The following is a 19,811-nucleotide window of genomic DNA, read 5'->3' as shown; positions in this document are numbered from 1 at the left end:
AATATTTATATATATAATTTTATTTAGAAAATTAAATTTAAGGAGGTGACATTTATCAATAAGAGTACATAGGTTTTAGGTAAATATTTCTATAGTGTTTGTACTGCTGATTGTGTGGTGTGCCTATCTCCAAATCAAATCATTTTCCGTCACCGTATATTTGTCCCTCATTATTTCCCTTCACCTGAACTCCTCCCCCATAACCATTCACTTATCTGTGTCCATGAGTCTCAAGTTTATATCCCACCTCTGTGTGAAATCATATAGTTCTTAACTTTTTTGATTTTCTTGTTTCACTTTGTATAATGTTCTTAAGGTCCATCCACGTTGTCGTAAAGTTAAATGATTTTTAGAAGGAGCATTAATTAGACACAGAAATGCTGATCAGCTTTTGTGTAAGGAGAGGGTCCCAGCTCGTGTATGATTAATTTTCAGTTTCTTGTTTTGTCAGGTGAACATTTCTTTAAAATAACACTTTCAAGTGGTTTCTGATTTAATTCATGAACATGAGCTCAGTTGTTTAGAATGTCAAGTAAACAAATGTGTGTGTGTGTGTGTGTGTGTGTGTGTGTGCGTGCGCGCACGCTCATCTATCTATGTTTCATCCACTTTCAGGTCACATACTAAATATATAACTAACTAAAATAACCGAAGGTTTAGAAAGCTTCATGATTTGAAAGCTACACAATAGGATATAAATGGTCAATAACAATTGGCACATATAAAATACAAATATATATTTAAATATATATGTTTTAAACTTTTGAGGAATATATGCACATGCTGGAACATTTCTGGAATGTTATTTATTAAATGAGTGCCACTGATATAATGAATAAAATCATGTTACTTTTGATTATGTCAATAAAAATATTTTGAAAGTGAAAGTATTGATTTGAAATAATGATACTGTTAATGTAAGGTAAATAAGGAAACCTTATATTTAATTTTCAGAACTTAAGTACCTGACACCTGCAAAGACATGTCAATGGAGAGAACATGGAGAGATCACAATAAATTCAGATACATATCTTATTACTATACAGAACTATATATCTGTTTGGGGTTTAAAAGACATAGCTCCTACCCACAAAAGCTTTACAATCCATGTAGTGGAATTTTGCTTATAAATACAGGGTAGGGGCAAAAGTAAATTTAGAGTTGTTAATATGGAAAATAATACAATAATTAATAAATGACACAAGAATGAACTCTGTGTTTAGCACACTTACCATAACTGTAAACTTACTTTTCCTCCATTCTGTATAAAATAAAACTAGTTGGTTGTATAAAATACAACAACACATGATGACTTTGCTGCTACTTATTCCTAAGGAAAAATGAGGAATTCTGAATTTCAAGGCAAAATGTATATTAGTTTAGTCAGCAAGATTAATGCATTAGGTGGACTTCTGCAGATGTTCTAGTTAGGATCTTTTAGTTGAAGGAAAGAGAGACTTACTCAAGTTGTCTTAATAATGAGGGATTTATGGCAAAGAAACATTTAGGGCAATTACAGAGACAGAGATGGAATAAGATTCCAAGAATGGAAAGCATAGCACAGCTGGCCATCATACAAGTTGAACCTGATCCAAGACGGCACTAATAATTTCAGCAACAGAAGTTCATGAATTCTCAGGAGCTTGACAGCCGTGCACTATTCTTTGTATTGACTTTTATATTCTTTCTGCTATGCTGTCTTCTCACTCTGCTGTCTCAAAACTTCCACTTGCTATGACCCTTGGTGATCCTAACTGTAAATACTTCTTGGTCCCATCTGATCTTCATGTTCTCAAGAGCTATAATTTACAGGTTTGATTGCTTAATTTTTTTTGGTATTTAACAGATACAATTCTTGAGATTTAGAATCTTATAGAGTTTTTATATTAGTATGCTTATTTTTTAATTCATATTTAAGTATGTTAATATATCAGTGTTATGGTTGGCTTTATATTTAAAAATGTTTTTCACAATTTATTATTTACTTTTACATTTTTATCAGTGGTTGCTGACATATATACTAGTTTTTAATTTTTGTCAAATCTATTCATTACTTCCTCCTAGATTTTACTTTTTTTCTAATAAACTCCGAAAGGTTTCTTCCTTTACAGCATTATGTAATTGTTCCTCAATCATCCATGTTTCTAAAAAGTCATCTACAGACCACCTGAGCAGAACTACCTGGGTTTGCTTACTCAAAATGTAGAATCCTGGTGCCCTGTCCTAGACTTATTTTATTAGGTTTAATTTCAAGGTGAGATAGAATAATCTGGATTTTATAAATAAAGAAAAATATGTTGATCCTTTTACAACTACAATTTGACATAGTTGTTAGTTGACATGTATTCTAGCACTTCATCAACTACAAATTACTTTTTAAATAATTATAAAACGTGATTATTGTTTGAAAAAGCCTTTCAAAACAGAAATATATAAAAAATAAATGTGCAAGTTATATTCTAACTTCTTTGGGGTTAAAAACTAATATTAACAAGTTTGCTTTGACTCCTTCAGGCCATATTTTCTATCACAATGAAATTTTGATTATGTCTTACAAATTGGGACTCTATGATCTTGTAGACCAAGAATTAGTCTGTAAACCTATGTAATATTTTTTTTCACAGAGAAATAACAACAAATATAAAGAGTTCTTTTGTGCAGTTTATAGGTTCCTTCAGGAAAAACACACATTGTTCATTCTTCTATGTTCTAAAGCTAATAAGGAAATTTAGCTATATTGTATAACATTTTTAGTACACTTGCTTTATATTATTGAAAAAATACCAAAGAAAATATTAAAAATTATTATAACATGAGCTGAATGAACATAGTAAAGTTACTCATATTTTGTTTTCTGTCATGTCAACCAAGTTCTTTGCAAATTCATTTAAAAATTTTGGTCTTGTTCAGTTTGATAAAATTTTCAAAAGACATTGAATGTCCTCAGAAGTGGCAGTTTTTTGTGGAGTACAAAAATACATGTTAATCCTGGATGACAGCTTGTCTTTTATCATGGCTTTCTATATATTATTGAACTTGATTCTGAAGATGAGCAGGATGTCTTACTCTATTATTTGACCAGGAAGAAATTTATAGTTATTAAGTACAGAGAAATTCAATTTCTTAAAAAAGTTCAATGTAGGTTTTTGTTTAACCCACTTAGTATATTTTAATTGTACTACATTATTTGAATACTGTGATGTTGATTTCCTAGTAAAGTATTATTAACTTATTGAAATATTTTCTTCTGAAAATTTGTTATCTTGGGCCTAACCTCTCTATATTAGAATACATGGGCATTTTAGCTTATAGTCTTTCTATTTGTAGAGACTGTAGAATTTATATAAAAGAGAATTCATGGCTAATGGTCTACAACAAATTTCAATCTGCTTACAAGTCTGGTTATGTAATCTTGGGCTCCTTCCTTAGGATTTTCCCTTCTGTATCTGATACTTGTTCCCAGGCAGTAACCTCATCTGGCCTCAGAATGTTACATTCAGCTCTATGCCCTTGACTCCCACATTTTCCAAGCAGTGAAGGGCTAATCAATGCTGTATCCCCTTGGATTGAGGAAAAGACCCCAAGGAGAACCATCATTGGGAGTATTGCTGAAGATGCAGAAACATTCTCTGGAAATTTCTTTTTTTTTTTTTTTTTTTTTTTTTTTTTTAAAATAAATTTTTATTAATGGTAATGGGATGACATTAATAAATCAGGGTACATATATTCAAAGAAAACATGTCTAGGTTATTTTGTCATTAAATTATGTTGCATACCCCTCGCCCAAAGTCAGATTGTCCTTCGCCACCCTCTATCTAGTTCTCTGTGCCCCTCCCCCTCCCCCTAACTCTCCCCCTGTCCTCCCTCCCCCCACCCCTGGTAACCACCACACTCTTGTCCATGTCTCTTAGTCTCATTTTTATGTTCCACCAATGTATGGAATCATGTAGTTCTTGTTTTTTTCTGATTTACTTATTTCACTCCTTATAATGTTATCAAGATCCCACCATTTTGCTGTAAATGATCTGATGTCATCGTTTCTTATGGCTGAGTAGTATTCCATAGTGTATATGTGCCACATCTTCTTTATCCAGTCTTCTATTGAAGGGCTTTTTGGTTGTTTCCATGTCTTGGCCACTGTGAACAGTGCTGCAATGAACATGGGGCTACATGTGTCTTCACGTATCAATGTTTCTGAGTTTTGGGGGTATATACCCAGTAGAGGGATTGCTGGGTCATAAGGTAGTTCTATTTGCAGTTTTTTGAGGAACCACCATACTTTCCTCCATAATGGTTGTACTACCTTACAGTCCCACCAACAGTGAATGAGGGTTCCTTTTTCTCCACAGCGTCTCCAACATTTGCTATTACCCGTCTTGTTGATCATAGCTAATCTAACAGGTGTGAGGTGGTATCTCATTGTAGTTTTGATTTGCATTTCCCTAATAACTAATGAAGCTGAGCATTTTTTCATATATCTGTTGGCCATTTGTATCTCTTCCTGTGAGAAGTGTCTATTCATGTCTTCTTCCCATTTTTTTATTGGATTGTTTGTTTGTTTGTTGTTGAGTTTTATGAGTTCTTTGTAAATTTTGGAAATTAGGCCCTTATCTGAGCTGTTGTTTGAAAATATCATTTCCCATTTAGTTGGCTGTCTGTTTATTTTTATATCAGTTTCTCTTGCTGAGCAAAAACTTTTTATTCTGATGTAGTCCCATTCATTTATCTTTGCCTTCACTTCTCTTGCCATTGGAGTCAAGTTCATAAAATGTTCTTTAAAACCTAGGTCCATGAGTTTAGTACCTATGTCTTCTTCTATGTACTTTATTGTTTCAGGTCTTATATTTAGGTCTTTGATCCATTTTGAATTAATTTTAGTACACGGGGACAGGCTGTAGTCGAGTTTCATTCTTTTGCATGTGGCTTTCCAGTTTTCCCAACACCATTTGTTGAAGAGGCTTTCTTTTCTCCATTGTGTGTTGTTGGCCCCTTTATCAAAGATTATTTGACCATATATATGTGGTTTTATTTCTGGGCTTTCTATTCTGTTCCATTGGTCTGAGTGTCTATTTTTCTGCCAATACCATGCTGTTTTGATTATTGTGGCCCTATAATATAGTTTAAAGTCAGGTATTGTAATGCCCCCAGCTTCATTCTTTTTCCTTAGGATTGTTTTGGCTATTCGGGGTTTTTTATAGTTCCATATAAATCTGATGATTTTTTGTTCCATTTCTTTAAAAAATCTCATAGGAATTTTGATGGGAATTGCATTAAATTTGTATATTGCTTTGGGTAATATGGCCATTTTGATTATATTTATTCTTCCTATCCAAGAGCAAGGAATATTTTTCCATCTCATTGTATCTTTTTCGATTTCCCTTAACAATGCTTTGTAATTTTCATTATATAGGTCCTTTACATTCTTTGTTATGTTTATTCCTAGGTATTTTATTTTTTTTGTTGCAATCGTGAAGGGGATTATTTTTTTGAGTTCGTTTTCTAATATTTCATTGTTGGCATAGAGAAAGGCTATGGACTTCTGTATGTTAATTTTGTATCCTGCGACCTTACTGTATTGGTTTATTGTTTCTAATAATCTTTTTGTGGAGTCCTTCGGGTTTTCGATGTATAGGATCATATCATCAGCAAAAAGTGATACCTTTACTTCTTCTTTTCCAATATGGATGCCTTTTATTTCTTTGTCTTGTCTGATTGCTCTGGCCAGAACTTCTAGCACCACGTTAAATAAGAGTGGAGAGAGTGGACAACCCTGTCTTGTTCCTGATTTAAGGGGGAAAGCCTTCAGTTTAGTGCCATTTAATATGATGTTAGCTGATGGTTTATCATATATGGCCTTTATCATGTTGAGATATTTTCCTTCTATACCCATTTTGTTGAGAGTCTTAAACATAAAATTGTGTTGTATTTTATCAAAAGCCTTTTCTGCATCTATTGATAAGATCATGTGGTTTTTGTTCTTTGTTTTGTTGATATGGTGTATTACGTTAACCGTTTTGCGTATGTTGAACCATCCTTGAGATTCTGGGATGAATCCCACTTGATCATGATGTATTATTTTTTTAATATGTTGTTGTATTCGGTTTGCCAGTATTTTGTTTAGAATTTTAGCATCTGTATTCATTAGAGATATTGGTCTGTAGTTTTCTTTCTTTGTGCCATCCTTGCCAGGTTTTGGTATGAGGGTTATGTTGGCCTCATAAAAAGTGTTCGGAAGTATTGCTTCTTCTTCAATTTTTTGGAAGACTTTGAGTAGAATAGGAACCAAGTCTTCTTTGAATGTTTGATAGAATTCACTAGTATAACCGTCTGGGCCTGGACTTTTATTTTTGGGGAGGTTTTTAATAGTTTTTTCTATTTCCTCCCTGCTGATTGGTCTGTTTAGGCTTTCTGCTTCTTCATGACTCAGTCTAGGAAGGTTGTATTGTTTTAGGAATTTATCCATTTCTTCTAGATTGTTGTATTTGGTGGCATATAATTTTTCATAGTATTCTACAATAATTCTTTGTATATCTATGATGTCTGTGGTGATCTCTCCTCTTTCATTTTGGATTTTATTTATTTGAGTCCTGTGCCTTTTTTCCTTGGTGAGTCTTGCCAAGGGTTTGTCAATTTTGTTGACCTTTTCAAAGAACCAGCTCCTTGTTTTATTGATTTTTTCTATAGTTTTTCTGTTCTCTATTTCATTTATTTCTGCTCTGATTTTTATTATCTCCTTTCTTCGGCTGGTTTTGGGTTGTCTTTGTTCTTCTTTTTCTAGTTCCTTAAGGTGTGAAGTTAAGTGGTTTACTTCGGCTCTCTCTTGTTTGTTCATATAGGCCTGAAGTGATATGAACTTTCCTCTTATTACTGCTTTTGCTGCATCCCAGAGATTCTGATATGTCGTATTTTCATTTTCATTTGTCTGTATGTATCTTTTGATCTCTGCGCTTATTTCTTCTTTGACCCATTCATTTTTTAGAAGTATGTTGTTTAGTTTCCACATTTTTGTGGGTTTTTCCCCCTCTTTTTTGCAGTTGAATTCTAGTTTCAAGGCTTTATGATCAGAAAATATGCTTGGTACAATTTCAATTTTTCTAAATTTGCTGATATTGTCTTTGTGGCCCAACATATGGTCAATTCTTGAGAATGTTCCATGTACACTAGAGAAAAATGTATACTCTGTCGCTTTGGGATGAAGTGTCCTGTAGATGTCTATCATATCCAGGTGTTCTAGTATTTCGTTCAAGGCCACTATATCTTTATTGATTCTCTGTTTGGATGACCGATCTAGAGCCGTCAGCGGAGTATTGAGGTCTCCAAGTATGATTGTATTTTTGTTAGTTTTTGTTTTAAGGTCAATAAGTAGCTGTCTTATATATTTTGGTGCTCCTTGGTTTGGTGCATATATATTAAGGATTGTTATGTCTTCTTGATTCAGTGTCCCCTTAATCATTATGAAGTGACCATTTTTGTCTCTGAGTACTTTTTCTGTCTTGTAGTCAGCATTATCAGATATGAGTATTGCTACACCTGCTTTTTTTTGGGTGTTGTTTGCTTGGAGTATTGTTTTCCAGCCTTTCACTTTGAATTTGTTTTTATCCTTGTTGCTTAGATGTGTTTCTTGTAGGCAGCATATAGTTGGATTTTCTTTTTTAATCCATTCTGCTACTCTGTGTCTTTTTATTGGTAAGTTTAATCCATTTACATTTAGTGTAATTATTGACACTTGTGGGTTCCCTACTACCATTTTATAAATTGCTTTCTGTTAGTTTTGTATCTAGTTTGATTCTTCTCTTTTGTTTTTCTATCATTTGTTTCTGTTTGTTTGTGTTCCATACTTCTTTCCTCTGTTGCTACCTTTTTTAAGTCATGTGTTTTTGTGGTGGTTTTTTCAAGGGTGGTTACCATTAAGTAATGAAAAGGGTACCTACCATATTCATTGTAGTACCCTATCTTATAAGTATTTCTGCACTTCATCGTCCTTTGCTACTGTTAATCTCCATTCTCTCCCCCCCTTTTTTTTTCCTTTGTTGTCACAGTTTAAGTTTGGTTTTATTGTGTTCTTGGTGGAGCTGTTACTTGTGGTGTTGTTTTCTTTTGTTCTTTGAATCTGGTTGGAAAACCCCCTTTAGTATTTCCTGGAGTGGGGGCTTTCTCGTGATAAATTCTCTCATCTTTTCTGTATTTGTGAATGTTTTTATATCTCCTTCATACTTGAAGGATAGCTTTGATGGGTATAGTATTCTTGGCTGAAAGTTCCTCTCTTTCAGGGCCTTAAATATTGGGGTCCACTCTCTTCTAGCTTGTAGAGTTTCTGCTGAGAAATCTGATGATAATCTAATAGGCCTTCCTTTATATGTTGTACTCTTCTTTTCCCTGGCTGCCTTGAGAATTTTTTCTTTGTCACTGGTTTGTGTCATCTTTATTATGATGTGCCTTGGAGTGGGTTTGTTGGGGTTAAGAAAACTCGGTGTTCTGTTTGCTTCTTGAACTTGAGGCTTTAGTTCTTTCCACAGGCTTGGGAAGTTCTCGTCTATTATTTGTTTGAGTATATTCTCCATTCCATTTTCTTTCTCTTCTCCCTCTGATATACCTATTATTCTTATGTTATTCTTTCTGATGGAGTCAGATAATTCCTGTAGGGCTTTCTCGTTTTTTATTATTTTTGAGTCTCTTTCTTCTTCTCTCTGTTGTGCCTCAAGTTGTTTGTCTTCTATTTCACTAATCCTATCTTCAATCTGGGTTGTTCTGCTAGCTAAGCTTGTTACCTCGTTTTTCAGCTCGTGAATTGAGTTTTTCATTTCTGTTTGATTTGTTTTTATAGTTTCAATTTCCTTGGTAATATATTCTTTGTGTTCATTGAGTTGTTTTCTGATCTCCCTATATTGCCTTTCCGTGTTTTCTTGTATATCTCTGAGTATTTTTAAGATTTCTATTTTAAATTCTCTGTCATTTAGCTCCAAGGTTTCCAATATGTTAAGTCTTTTCTCCATAGATTTATCCACATCTATTTGTGTTACCTCTCTTTCTTTTGTATCCATAATATTCGATTTCCTCTTTCTTATTGGCATCTGCGGGTGGTCTTGTTGATAGCACTAATTAGAATTAATAAAGAGTAAAAAGTAAAAAACAAAAACAAAAACAAAAACAAAAACACAAAAAAAAAAACAAAAAAAAAAAACAAAGGGTAAAACACCCCACAAAAAAAAAAGCAGTAATAATTTATTATTTCCCCCTTTTTTTTTCTTTGTTCTCCTTCCCTCCTCTCCCCTCCTCAGGGAAATATCGTGCCTATAATGGAGGGCCTGGTTTGCGGTGAAGAGTTCAAGGGGGAAAAAAAAAAAAAAAAAAAAAAAAAAAAAAAAGGGAAGAAAATCTTAGACAAGCATAAGTTGATCTGCCTGCGGGTGACGGTCAACCAAGAGATATAATGAGAGGGACAAGAGGGAACCAGAAAAAAGGACAAAAAAAAGGAATAATCAAGAAGAAAAAATAAAAATAATAAGTAAAAATACGTTGTATTAAGTGGAGCAAAGACCAAATACAATGGAGACCTTGGGTTGGGAGGACCCAAAATGCCACAAAAACAAACCAACCAGAAAAAAACAAAAACAAAACCGAAAAAGAAAAACAAAGCCAAAAAAAACCTTGAGTCCCAAATTAACTAATTTGTTCGTGATTGAGGATTAAATGGGAGGAAAGTAAAACGAGAAAAGAAAAAACGAATAGAAAGGAAAAAATAAGAAAAAGTGAAAAACGAAGGAAGAAATAAAAAAGGAAGAGAAAAAAACAAAATAAGGCAAAAAAAACAAAAGAGGAGAGAGTGAGAATTAAGTGTCCTGGAGTATAACCCCAAAGGAGGGTGAGGATGAAGGAGAGAAATAAAATGTAACACTTATGGGTAGTGTAGTTCAAGAAAAGGGAAGCATAAGATGGGCAGAGAATAGAAGGGCTGAGGTGGAGGAAATAAAGGCAATAAGATAGAAGGAACAAACAACAACAACTACAAAAAAAAAAAAAAAAAAAAAACCAACAAACAGTGGAACAAGCTGCAAAGTCTGTGGATTTTTCCTGATTTTGAGATGTCAACCTCTTCCTCCTTCTCCTCTCTCCCTCTTCCCGGTCGGCGACTCTGCACCCCAGGCCCTGCCCCTGCGCCACACCCAGGCAGGGACTTGCAGTTGATGGGGTTCTATGGCAATGTCACACAATTGGCTTTAGTCTTGTTGGTAGTCAAGGCCTGCCGGCGTCTGCAGGGTCTAACGACGAGAGAGTTCGCCTTCGTGGATTCTCTCTCCCAGTCCCCCCCTCCCGAACCAGCAGCCTGGCGATCCAGCCCCAAGGCTGCCACTGCTTCTGCCTGGGGAGTAAGAGGCTCAAAGAGCTGGGAAATCCCCACTCTATCCCCACTCAGTGCAAGGCTCTGGGAAGGGCTCTGACAGTCAGGGCCTCCAGTGTAATCAGGCGGGGGTGGGAGTCAATTGTTGTCAAGGTGATTGTTCAGCGCCTAGCATTCCGTTGGACCTCTCAACCCAGGCTTTCCACACTTTGTAGCCTTTTTTGGCCGGTAAAAAGAGGCACTAGTCTCTGCTTGCGACTAGTGTGGTATAGATCTTATTATCTGCCAAGTCCTTCTTGTTAGCGTTTATCCCTGAATATGGAGGCTCTATCAATCAGAAGTTGCCCCCGCCCCTTTAGCGAGAGGCACCAAAAAATATCACGCCTCTTGTCTTGGGTCGGTGAACTGAGAGAGATCTTATCAATTAGAACCGAGGGTGCGCAGATTTCACGGGTTAAGTTAATTTTAGTAATTGGGTCGCAGCTGTGCTCCCGAAGGTATTTCAGGCTGCCTGCGCGCGCCCCTCCCCCAACGCTTGATTGTTAGCTTGAATGGCTGGGTGAGGTGCCCCGCCCGCGGAGAGAATCTCCCAAGTAGGGAATACCGCCCTGGGGCCTCTCCCGCTCCCCGTGCGGGGGCCGCTGGGAACGTTAGCGGTGCTCGGTCTGCAATGCTCGGTCTGCAACCAGACCGGGAGCGCGCCAGCGGCTGTTTGCCGCTGTCTCTGCAACCGACCCACCGCTCGCGGCGGCGGCGGCGGCGGCGGCGCGGCGGCGGCGGCGGTTTCCGAGTGCGGGATGACTTACCACCGGTGCACTTTCTCGCGGCTTGAATGAACGTCCCTGCGGTAGGTTCCTCCACACCCTCGTCTCTCAGATTCGAGTGATAACAGTCCTTTTGCTTTCAGTTTGCTCCGAAGATAAATTTTCCTGTTTCTAGTTGATAAATTTGTTGTGATTTTGGGGAGATCTGTCGGACGCGCTGCTCACGGCGCCATTTCCGTGACGTCACTCCCCGGAAATTTCTAAATGAAAAATATCTCTGGAGTGACATCAGAGAATGGCGCCGTAAGGAGTGATACCGATAAATCTCCCCCAAAATTTAACAAGATCTTCAACCAGAGTCAGAAAAATCTATCTTTGGAGCCTCCAGAAGTTCCACACTAAACGCGAAGATGCCATTAAGGAAAAGGAAATCGAATATCATGGATACAAAAGACAGAGAGGTAGCACAGATAGATGAGGAAAAAATCTATGGAAAAAAAATTAATATATTGGAAATCTTGGAGCTAAATGAAAGAGAATTTAAAATAGAAATCCTAAAAATACTCAGAGATATACAAGAAAACACAGAAAGGCAATTTAGGGAGCTCAGAAAACAACTCAATGAACACAAAGAATATATTACCAAGGAAATTGAAATTATAAAAACAAATCAAACAGAGATGAAAAACTCAATTCATGAGCTGAAAAATGAGGTAACAAGCTTAGCTAATAGAACAGGCCAGACAGAAGGTAGGATTAGTGAAATAGAAGACAAGCAACTTGAGACACAACAGAGAGAAGAAGAAAGAGACTCAAAAATTAAAACAAATGAGAAAGCCCTACAGGAATTGTCTGACTTCATCAAAAAGAATAACATAAGAATAATAGGTATATCAGAGGGAGAAGAGAGAGAAAATGGAATAGAGAACATATTCAAACAAATAATAGATGAGAACTTCCCAAGCCTGTGGAAAGAACTAAAGCCTCAAATTCAAGAAGCAAACAGACTCCGAGTTTTCTTAACCCCAACAAACCTACTCCAAGGCACATCATAATGAAATTGGCACAAACCAATGGCAAAGAAAAAATTCTCAAGGCAGCCAGGGAAAAGAAGAATACAACATATAAAGGAAGACCTATTAGATTACCATCAGATTTCTCAACAGAAACTCTACAAGCTAGAAGAGAGTAGACCCCAATATTTAAAGTCCTGAAAGAGAGGAATTTTCAGCCAAGAATACTATACCCATCAAAGCTATCCTTCAAATATGAAGGAGAAATAAAAACATTCACAGATACAGAAAAGATGATGGAATTTATTATCAGAAAACCCCCACTACAGGAATTACTAAAGGGGGTTTTCCAACCAGATAAAAAGAACAAAACAAAACAAAACCACAAGTAAAAGCTCCACAAGAACACAATAAAACCAAATTTAAACTGTGACAACAACAACAAAAAAAAGGGGAGAGGACAGAGATTAACAGTAGCAAAGGACGATGGAGTGGAAAAGTACTCACAAGATAGTGCACTACAATGAACAGGGTGGAAACCCCTTTCACTACTTAATGGTAACCACCCTTGAAAAACCACCACAGAAGCACATAATTTTAAAAAGATAGTAACAGAGAAAGATGTATGGAATACAACCAAACAAAAACAAAACATACAAAAACGAAAGAGAAGAATAAAACAAGACACAAAACTAACAGAAAGCAATGTATAAAATGGCAATAGGGAATTCACAAGTGTCAATAATTACACTAAATGTAAATGGATTAAACTCACCAATTAAAAGGCACAGAATAGCAGAATGGATTAAAAAAGAAAATCCAACTATATGCTTCCTACAAGAAACTCATCTAAGCAACAAGGATAAAAACAAATTCAAAGTGAAAGGCTAGGAAACAATACTCCAAGCAAATAACATCCAAAAAAACCAGGTGTAGCAATACTTATATCTGATAATGCTGACTACAAGACAGCAAAAGTACTCAAAGACAAAAATGGTCATTTCATAATGATTAAGGGGACGCTGAATCAAGAAGACATAACAATTCTTAATATATATGCACCAAACCAAGGAGCACCAAAATATATAAGACAGCTACTTATTGACCTTAAAACAAAAACTGACAAAAATACAATCATACTTGGAGACCTCAATAAACCACTGACTGCTCTAGATCGGTCATCCAAACAGAGAATCAACAAAGACATAGTGGCCTTAAACAAAACACTAGAGCACCTGGATATGATAGACATCTACAGGACATTTCATCCCAAATCACTGAGTATACATTTTTCTCCAGTGTACATGGATCATTCTCAAGAATTGACCATATGTTGGGCCACAAAAACAACATCACCAAATTCAGAAAAATCGAAGTTATACCAAGCATATTTTCTAATCATAAAGCCTTGAGGCTAGAATTCAACTGCAAAAAAGAAAAGAAAAACCCCACAAAAATGTGGAAACTAAACAACTTACTTTTAAAATATGAATGGGTCAAAGAAGAAATAAGTGCAGAGATCAAAAGATATATACAGACAAATGAAAATGACAATACGACATATCAGAATCTATGGGATGCAGCAAAAGCAGTGATAAGAGGGAAGTTCATATCACTTTAGGCCTATATGAACAAATAAGAGAGCCCAAGTGAACCACTTAACTTCACACCTTAGGAACTGGAAAAAGAAGAACAAAGACAACCCAAAACCAGCCAAGGAAAGGAGATAATAAAAATCAGAGCAGAAATAAATGAAATAGAGAACAGAAAACCTATAGAAAATATTAATAGAACAAAGAGCTGGTTCTTTGAAAAGATCAACAAAATTGACAAACCCTTGGCAAGACTTACCAAGGAAAAAAGAGAAAGAACTCATATAAACAAAATCCAAAATGAAAGAGGAGAAATCACCACGGATACCGTAGATATACAAAGAATAATTGTAGAATACTATGAAAAACTTTATGCCACTAAATTCAACAATCTAGAAGAAATGAATAAATTTCTAGAACAATACAACCTTCCTAGACTGAGTCAAGAAGAAGCAGAAAGACTAAACAGACCAATTAGTAGGTAAGAAATAGAAAAACTATTAAAAACCTCCCCAAAAATCAAAGTCCAGGCCCAAACAGTTATACTAGCAAATTCTATCAAACATTCAAAGAAAACTTCGTTCCTATTCTACTCAAAGTCTTCCAAAAAATTGAAGAAGAAGCAATACTTCCAAACACATTTTATGAGGCCAACATAAACCTCATACCAAAACCGGGCAAGGACAGCACAAAAAAAGACAACTACAGACCAATATCTCTAATGAATACAGATGCTAAAATACTAAACAAAATACTGGAAAATCGAATACAACAACATATTAAAAAAATAATACATCATGATCAAGTGGGATTCATTCCAGAATCTCAAGGATGGTTCAACATACGTAAAACGGTTAACATAATACACCATATAACAAAACAAAGAACAAAAATCATATGATCTTATCAATAGATGCAGAAAAGGCATTTGATAAAATACAACACAATTTTATGTTTAAGACTGTCAACAAAATGGGTATAGAAGGAAAATATCTCAACATGATAAAGGCCATATATGATTAACCATCAGCTAACATATTAAATGGCTCAAAACTGAAGGGTTTCCCCCTTAAATCAAGGACAAGACAGGGTAGTTCACTCTCCACTCTTATTTAATGGGGTGCTAGAGGTTCTAGCCAGAGCAATCAGACAAGACAAAGAAACAAAAGGCATCCATATCGGAAAAGAAGAAGTAAAGGTATCACTTTTTGCAGATGATATGATCCTATACATCGCAAACCCCAAAGAATCTACAAAAATACTACTAGAAACAATAAGGCAATACAGTAAGGTCGCAGGATACAAAATTAACATACAAAAGTCCATAGCCTTTCTATATGCCAACAAAGAAACATTTGAGAACGAACTCAAAAAAATAATCCCCTTCACGATTGCAACAACAACAACAAAAAATACCTAGGAATAAACATAACAAAGAATGTAAAGGACTTATATAATGAAAACTACAAACCATTGTTAAGGGAAATCAAAAAAGATACAATGAGATGGAAGAATATTCTTTGCTCTTGGATAGGAAGAATAAATATAATCAAGATGGCCATATTACTCAAAGCAATATACAAATTTAATGCAATTCCCATCAAAATTCCAATGATATTTTTGAAAGAAATCAAACAAAAAATCATCAGATTTATATGGAACTATAAAAAACCCCGAATAGCCAAAGCAATCCTAAAGAAAAAGAACAAAGCTGAGGGCATTATAGTACCTGACTTCTAATTATATTATAGAGCCACGGCAATCAAAACAGCATGGTATTGGCAGAAAAATAGACATTCAGACCAATGGAACAGAATAGAAAGTCCAGAAATAAAACCACATATATATGGTCAAATAATTTTTGATAAAGGGGCCAACAACACTCAATGGAGAACAGAACGCCTCTTCAACAAATGTTGCTGGGAAAACTGGAAAGCCACATGCAAAAGAATGAAACTTGACTACAGTTTGTCCCCGTGTACTAAAATTAATTCAAAATGGATCAAAGACCTCAATATAAGACCTGAAACAATAAAGTACATAGAAGAAGATATAGGTTCTAAACTCATGGACCTTGGTTTTAAAGGGCATTTTATGAATTTGACTCAAAAAGCAAGGGAAGTGAAGGCAAAAATAAATAAATGGGACTACATCAGACTAAGAAGTTTTTGCTCAGCAAGAGAAACTGATAACAAAATAGACAGCCAACTAAATAGGAAATGATATTTTCAAACAACAGCTCAGATAAGGGCCTGATATCTAAAATATACAAAGAACTCATAAAACTCAACAACAAACAAACAAACAATCCAATAGAAAAATGGGAAGAGGACATGAACAGACACTTCTCTCAGTAAGAAATAGAAATGGCCAACAGATATCCTCATCTTCATTAGTTATTAGAAAAATGCAAATCAAAACTGCAATGAGATACCACCTCACACTTGTTAAATTAGCTATTATTAACAAGACAGGTAAAAGCAAATGTTGAAGAGGCTGTGGAGAAAAAGGAACCCTCATTCACTGTTGGTGGGAATGTAACGTAGTACAACCATTATGGAAGAAAGTGTGATGGTTCCTCAAAAAACTGAAAATAGAACTACCTTATGACCCAGCAATCCCTCTACTGGGTATATACCTCCAAAACTCAGAAACATTGATACGTAAAGATTCATGCAGCCCCATGTTCATTGCAGCATTGTTCACAGTGGCCAAGACATGGAAACAACCAGAAAGCCCTTCAATAGAAGACTAGATAAAAAAGATGTGGCACATATACACTATGGAATACTACTCAGCCATAAGAAATGATGACATTGGATCATTTACAACAAAATGGTGGGATCTTGATAACATTATATGAAGTGAAATAAGTAAATCAGAAAAAAACAGAGAACTACATTATTCCATACGTAGGTGGGACATAAAAACGAGACTAAGAGACATTGAAAAGAGTGTGGTGGTTACGAGGGGGGGTGGCAGAGGAAAAAGGGGAGGGAGAGGGGCAGAAAGAAAACTAAATAGAAGGTGAGGGAGGACAATCTGACTTTGGGTGATGGTTATGCAACATAAATGATTGAAAAGATAACCTGGACATGTTTTCTTTGAACATATGTACCCTGATATATTGATGTCACCCTAGTAAAATTAATTTAAAAAATGGAAAAAAAAAGAAAGAAAAGAAAAATATCTCTGTATTTTTTGCCATCTTGTCAGAAAAATTGACTGAGAATGAAACCAACACAGGAAAATTCATTGGGTAAAGATGGATTTTCACTGAATTCATATGACCACACAAGCCCAAGCAAGCTTACTCCTGGTGTTTTCTGTAATCTTTCTATACATACAAACCAATTTACTTTTATTTACTTAAGCCATTCTTATAAGGTCTTAATTCTTCCAAATAAATTAATGCCACAGAAAATACACAAATAGTATCATATGGCAAAAGCTACATAATTTTTAAATTTCTAATATTATTTCAGATTGTAAAGTATATGCAAAGAAAAACAAAAATGTAATTCTCTTTGAGAAATAGAATTATGACTGTTGTTATATAGTGACTTGTTTTAATCCTCAAACTTTCTATAAATGTCTATTATATTTATTGTTAAAAAAGCTATGTCTAATTTTATAAAAATTAGTCCCCTCCCCCCAAAAACGTTTAGCTTTTCCATATTATAGATGCTGTTATTTCTTCAACATTATTATTGGCAAGTGGTTTTCGCATTTAAATATAGTTTTGCTTGAGATTTCAATCTAATAGATTTATTTTTATTAGATGCATGATATTGAGTTCATTTTCAAAGAAAATATACTTGGTTAATAGTTTCATCTCAATTCATAAAGATTCCTTTTCTATTTTAATTGCATATTTTTTTTAAAACATATGATTCTCACCTCTAAAATTCTAAATGTCTTCTACCTTTACCTGGCTATAGTTTATCTTTCTAATTCTTGTTTTGAGGTGTTTTAGTGCATTTACTTTTTTATCTCTCTTTGCTTTTCAGACTGTGACATCATTAATGTATTTTCTTCTAATGTTGCTTTAAGTGCATTGAAAGCAATATCTTGTGAATATCCACATAAATATCTGTGATGGAAGTAGACAGTAATTGCTGTATTAAGTGCTGCTACTACTGTCTCTGTAAAAACATTAAATTTTTAAACCTTTGTGTTTTGAAAAAGTTTGCAGAAGACCCAAGCATGATGTGAGTTAGCTCCTATTTTAACTCATACTTACAATTTATCCAAAATTATCATATTAAAGTACAGCTAAATATTGAATAAATTTTATATCTAAATAGAAAAATAAACTATAATTTATTATAAATTATTTCTGTCCACTATGTACATACTTGGAATTATAGTGCATGAGTAGTTAATGTATACATGTACATGGAGTATTAATAAATATGAGGCATTTGATTGTTAAAATGCTATATAAGAATATAATTCTTCTGCTAATATTGGATGAAGAGTTTTATTTAGTTTAGAAGTTACTTTTTTTAGAAGTTATTTTTTAATATTTTAATATTCTCCCAAATATCAACAGTCTACAGCAATAAGAAGGAAACTATCTCTGGGAATTCTCACACAGAAATATTTGGCAGAGGTTGAACTAGAAAAGAATTACATGGAAATTTTGCCAATCTGTATATCTCTGTAAGGGTTATAAAGTATAAGTGAAAAAGTTTCTACACTAAATTCAGCTTGGATCAATTATAGAAGAGACTAAGAACTCTCTGAGACTTGTATAGAATTTTTATAAAAGGAAATAATTAGCTCAACATGAACCAGTTTAGGAAAAAAACAAGGTTAGGGCATGGTTTAAAAGAAAAAAAGAAAAAAGTAAAAATAGCAGAAACAGATCTGGACCAGACCTGGAACAGAAACATTCCCATGGGGACTTTCAACAAAAAGAGTTTCACTGTATCTCAGAGTGAAAGGGCTGATCACTCATCCTAAAACCATATACTAGTCTTACTGCTTTTATATTCTGATATTATTGTCATGTTTACAACTACATGCTTTATTTCATATGTTCAATTCTTCTCAACTTTTTTTCCATATCGATAGAGCTTCAGGGGGTGTTAAACTGAACAGAAAAAAATTTAAATTCCATTCAATTTAGTAGAACAAATATTTCTTAAAAGTCTGATAAATGTCAAGCACATGACCCAGTGAGAAAGGTGATGAAGACATCATTTCTAACCTGGCGGCACCCAGACAGCATAGTGCAGTAGCCTAAGTAACATGAAAATGAGATGATATAAGGTCACTTTATATAAACCTCAGAGCTACAGGGGACAAGGGGTGGCAGACAGGTGAGAATTGCTAATGAGGTGATGTTAGAACTGAACATTGACCAGTAAGAGTGTGTTCCGTGAATGGTGACAATAAAGACGGTTGGGACTAGAGAAGCATGGATGGTGGAGGAATATTCTAGAATGAAAGAATGAGACTAGTAAGAGCATATTAAGATCCTACTGCTGTTAGTGAACAGGCTACATAAGCAACATAGCTTTTGGGACTCTATTTTTTAATTTTTAAAGGTAAAAAATATTTATTCATCTTGGTTCGAGTTTCTATTAATTGCTAGTATTAGAAGTTTTATTTTTTAAAGACATATTTCCTACTTATTGGAAGCCTAAGTTTAGTGCAATATTAATTGTTTGCAATGATTTTGACATAATTGCCTAAAGTTTGAGATTCCTGATTAATGAGTTTTTCTTGATTTTCTTGAAACATGAGTATGGTAATTTTTGTATTTTTTTTTTAAGTTGTGCTTTATATACCTTATCCTACTTTACTGAAGTGCCTAGAAATCATTGTAAATCAAAGTGTCTGGTTTAAAATCTTATAGTCTATCTTGTTTTTTTAAGTGACAACGTTAGTTAGACTTTGGACATTTACAAAAGAAAGATATTAGAAGTATAATACTTATGGGAGGGGGTGGGGGATAGAAGGGGCACAAAGAAAACCAGATAGAAGGTGATGGAAGACAATTTGACTTTGGCTGGTGGGTATTCAACATTATCAAATGTCAAAATAACCTGGAGATGTTTTCTCTAAACCTATGTATCCTGATTGATCGATGTCA

This window comes from Saccopteryx leptura, chromosome 5 (assembly GCF_036850995.1).
Source record: "Saccopteryx leptura isolate mSacLep1 chromosome 5, mSacLep1_pri_phased_curated, whole genome shotgun sequence".
Taxonomy (NCBI): Eukaryota; Metazoa; Chordata; class Mammalia; order Chiroptera; family Emballonuridae; genus Saccopteryx; species Saccopteryx leptura.
This window is presented reverse-complemented; position numbering follows the sequence as displayed.